Genomic DNA, 4,921 nt, shown 5'->3' with positions numbered 1-4,921 from the left:
TTGTTTTGTTTCAATGAATGTTAACTTCTTAGATTGGAATTATAAAAAGTTGATCAATGCTTGCAATCAGTCAAAGTTTGATTCAAAGTACAACCACCAGCTTCTCTGTTGGTTGTGATTGTGATCAAAACTCACTTTCACGAACTTCATGTAGAAATCCAGTTGAAAGCTTTTAACATTTCCTTTAATAAGGAAAGCAAGTGACATGCAAAGGTAAATCGGTAATGGTGCATGAAGATTACCCTACTTAACATTCTCCAGTGGTTCCCTAGAGCCTTCAGGATAAAGTCCAGACCCCTGAAATCGGCAATTATGGATCTTCAGGAAGTGAGCCTCGTTTATCTTCCATTCTTGTTCCATTTTTCAGTCCTCTCTCTTTTGTCTCAGACATGCTCAGCTACTATTAGAATTCTCACTTTCCTCCCCTTAGACTATCTTGCTTATACCTTCTTGACATTTGTCTGCCAAGCTCCTTCTCATACTGTAAAGGTCCATTTGGCTGCATTTGGAGAGCTAATAAGAGCATAATGTCAACTACATTCCACATATGAGAAAAAATCTACTTTCATGAGACAACCACGTTTGCCTTTTCATCACGATGCTTTTGGTTTAGACTCACCTCCACTTCTCTATCATCAATTAAAACTTGTTTTTCTAGCATTTCACACCTAAAAATGTTATTTTCAAAAGTGGTGTCATTTAACTCATTGGCAGTAATTTTCCTCGCACTACCTTTGAAGCATCTTTAAGTTCCCTACAGCCTACTGCCAAGCACCCTTCAGGATCTCTTTTAATGTTTCCTTCTATAACGAACTCTTACTTGCTGCTTTACTCTATATTTTTACTTCTCAGTGTCATTTTCTGGCTCCATTTCCTTTAACAAAAAGATATTCCTTTGGGTTCATTAGCTTCAAAACACAGCAGTAGGATATCTCTAAGTTCCTTAACCCATAATAAATTCAAACTTATGTATCTGTTGATTTTAACTTCTCAGGGAAAAATAAAGTTATAGTTCAGCAAAAAGAACACTAGTTTTGGAGATGGCTTGGGTTCAGATCTCAGATCCACAGCTCATTCTTCAACAGTGTCTCATAGAGCTTTTAACCCATTAGGGACTAGGTTTCTTGTCTGTGTGTTGAAAAAAAATGCTGTTTTAGTACTACATACAAATTATAATATACAAAGTGCATGTTCCAGTGTGAGCTTATTAGAGCACCTGATAATTGTTGCTATTTCCATGCTGACACCTCTCAAATTTGTATAAGTATCTCACCATCCTTTTCTTCATCTATATCAAAATTTAAATCTTATGGTGAACAGACTGAGCACATTTATTTTCTGGCCCAATCATTTCTGAATCATTTCATTACTGAATCAAAGCTCAATTTTTTCCCTTATTATCTAAGAATCTCTAGGTTTTGGCTTCACTCTTTTCAGCCTTCACCTTCACTCCTCTTCTAAATGAAAGTTCTTAATGCAAACTGAACCTCTTCTGGTCTTCAAACATATCGCTTACACTTCACTTCAAGGTCCAGCCCAGAGTTGACCTCCTTTATGAAACACATTATCTTCTTGACTGGTTATTTTACCCTGAATATTTTATTGTTGCTTCACTCTCAGGAGACTAATATTCCATTTGGAATCGATTTACTTGTGTATAGGTAGCCCTTCCTACTTATAGACTGTAACCCTCTTGGGGAACAGTGCTTTTTTACCCACAATCCTACTCACTACTTTGCTAAGTGATGAAGCATGTACATAGTTTTTTTTTGAGTCTGTCTGTCTGTCTGTCCTCCCGTTGTTCATCGATTTGCTCGAGCGGGCCCAGTAATGTCTCCATGGCAGACTTTGTTGTTACTGTGTTTGGCATATCAAATACGTCACAGGTAGCTTGCCAGGCTCTACCGATCGGGCGAGATACTCTCAGTAGCTTGCCGGCTCTCCGAGAGGGGCGGAGGAATCGAATTAGGGTTGGCCATGTTGGCTACGTGCAAGGCAAATGCCCTACCGCTGTGCTATAGTATTTTATAATATTAGCGAATAATTGTTCTCAGTGTAATAAAAAATATGGAACGCTTCACGAATTTGCGTGTCATCCTTGTGCAGGGGCCATGCTAATCTTCTCTGTATCGTTCCAATTTTAGTATATGTGCTGCCGAAGCGAGCACAGCATGTACATATTTTTAAAAAGACAAACTTATAGAATTTTCAATTCCTCAACTTCTTATGAAGAGAAGAGAGGAAACAGTGTATAATGGGTACTGATGCTGAATTTCTACTTGGAATTCTCCTAGCAGTAAAAGAGCATGGTAAAAAGTCATCCTAGAAATTGACCAGGTAAGACTTTAAGATCTGTTGATCAATTGCAATCAACCTCTTGGGAAACCCTTTACCAATTTGCTAAGCTTGTTCATATTTCTTTTCTTCCCCAGAGCTATTTTCCTAACCTTCCAGTCTCCTCTAAACTGAGGAGTAAACAAAAGATTTTATTTTAAGCCACAGTAGCACATACAGGAATATACACAAATATATCTCAACATTATTTTACGTATTAGCTTATAGCTGAGAATCCTATTTCCGCAAAATAAAATTTCATTTAAGCAAAGTCTAACAATGTTTATGGTTATAATCTTCAAGCAGCACCTTGTATAGTGCTTTGCATATAGTACAAATTCAATACTCTAGTTGAAGAATGAATTTACAGGGAATAACTGTAGAACTTAATGCTAGTTAAATGCAGTGGGAAATGAGAAAAGATAGTCAAAAGGGGCATGAAAGGGATGGCTGGGGGGCTTTACTCCTCTCTTCAATATCAGCGAGGTAAATTCTCAAGTGTATTGTAGTATAGAAGATTTAGCACTGTAGCACTGTCCTCCCATTGTTCATTGATTTTCTGAGAGGGCCCAGTAACATCTCCATTGTGACACTTGTTGTTACTGTGTTTGGCATATCAAATATGTCATGGGGAGCTTGCCAGTGGGCGAGATACTCTTGGTAGTTTACCGGGCTCTCTGAGAGGGGTGGAGAAATCGAATCCAGGTCACCCGGGTTGTCCTCATGCAAGGCAAACGCGCTACCCACTGTGCAATTGCTCCTGCCCATAGAAGATTTAAAAACCCACAATTTTCTTGAGAAGGGAGATATTTTATTTTGCCCTGCTTGACACTGTCAAGTTTGAAAATATTCACTTAAATGCAAGAGTATCTAGGAGTAATAAAAACTATTGAAAACTATATTACTGAAAGGGAATTGGGTCTAGTTTCTATTTGTAAAATTTTCATTAATTAGTTTCTTCAACAGATCCATAGGTCTTTTTTTTCCACAGAGAAAGACCACTAATAATCTCCATTTACATTTTGTAAGATCTCACTGCGCTAGTTTCAGAAGCACTCTTCCTACTATTGAACAGGGTGAAGATAGAACATCAGAAATGGGAAGAGTATTTTAAAGTATTTTAAAGGGCTAGAGCGATAGCACAGCGGGTAGGGCGTCTGCCTTGCGCGCAGCCAACATGGCCGACCCGAGTTCAATTCCTCTGCCCCTCTAGGAGAGCCCGGCAAGCTACTGAGAGTTTTCGATATGCCAGACACAGTAACAACAAAAGTCTCCAATGGAGACGTTACTGGGCCCGCTCGAGCAAATCGATGATCAACGGGAGGGCCTTTTATTTTAAAATAATCCAATCTGAATGCAGTTTTTAAGAGGAGGAAACTGAGGCTCACAAGGTCACATTCACAGTAAAAACTCCCACTAAGGTCAAATTACCAGACTCTGGAAACACGACCCTTCAGACCATCACACACACACACACACACACACACACACACACACAGAGTTATACTACATGATGTGGAGGCCATGATCCAAAACACTCTACACTCCCTGATGTGGACCCCTCAGATCACACTACTACTACTACTACTACTACTACTACTACTACTACTACTACATGACATAGAGTCCATGACTCATTAGATCACAAACACATGCTACACTACATGATATGGATCCATGCGTGACTCCCTTGATTCACTCACACACACAACTATTATGTGACGTGGAGCCTATGACCCTCTAGATCACACACAGAACTACCCGTCAAAATGTCCCCTCAAACCGCACACACACACACACACACACACACACACACACACTCTACTACTTGATGTGGAGTCCACGACCCATTAGACCACATACACAGAACTACTGTCAAGGAGTCCATGTCCCCTCAGATCACAGTGTGCGTGTGGAAGAGGGTGAGGGTGCGCCAGCCCCGGGGCGCCATCCTCCTTCGGGAGTTCAACTCCCCTCCCAGGGCTATTTGGCTGCAGCCTTGGGGGGCGGCGCGGGGGGCTCGCCACGGGCCAGGACGCCAGCGTCCCCGTCGGCAGGGCACGGGGGTCCCCGCTCGGGCACCGGGCCCCCGACCAAACTCTCGCCAGGGAAAAGGCCGTGGCTGCTCCCCAGGGCGCGGCGCCCCTGAGCGCCCGCGGCCCCATCTCCTGGGGGGCCCCGCCTCGGGGGTGCTCCGCCTGGGTCCCCGCGCGCAGCCGGACCCCGGCGCGGCCCGTCCGCCCCGTCAGGCCCGGCTCCCAGGCCCGCCTCCCGCGCCCGGACGCACGGGGCTCGGGGCCCTGAGGCGGCGTCTCTGCCCCTCGCTCCCCACGGCGCGGCCCGCGGGACCGGGCGGCTCGCTGCCCCCCGTTCCCATCTCCCGCTCCCGCGCCTCCTCTCTCCGCAGCCGCCCCAGAGCCTCGGCCCTGAAGGTCGCCGCCGCCACGCCCGCCGCATCCAGCGCCGCCCGCTCCGCTGAGCAGGCCGCGTTGCCTAGGAAACCGGGGCGGGGCTTGCGGCGCGTCACCCCCGGCGTCGCGTCTGCGCAAGCGCTCGCGTCGTCCGGGTTTCCCCAATCTCGCGAGAG

At 44.9% G+C, this 4,921-nt stretch overlaps 1 non-coding gene across 1 annotated transcript; it reads right to left on the bottom strand.

The window, feature by feature from the left end:
* Nucleotides 1-2,061: 2,061 nt before the first annotated feature.
* LOC130030936 (U6 spliceosomal RNA) lies at nt 2,062-2,168 on the bottom strand. Its single transcript, XR_008793581.1, has one exon. It is a non-coding gene; the product is annotated as a U6 spliceosomal RNA (small nuclear RNA).
* Nucleotides 2,169-4,921: the final 2,753 nt, after the last annotated feature.

Source organism: Sorex fumeus, unplaced genomic scaffold, assembly GCF_029834395.1.
Source record: "Sorex fumeus unplaced genomic scaffold, SorFum_2.1 ptg000044l, whole genome shotgun sequence".
NCBI lineage: Eukaryota > Metazoa > Chordata > Mammalia > Eulipotyphla > Soricidae > Sorex > Sorex fumeus.
This window is presented reverse-complemented; position numbering and strand designations above follow the sequence as displayed.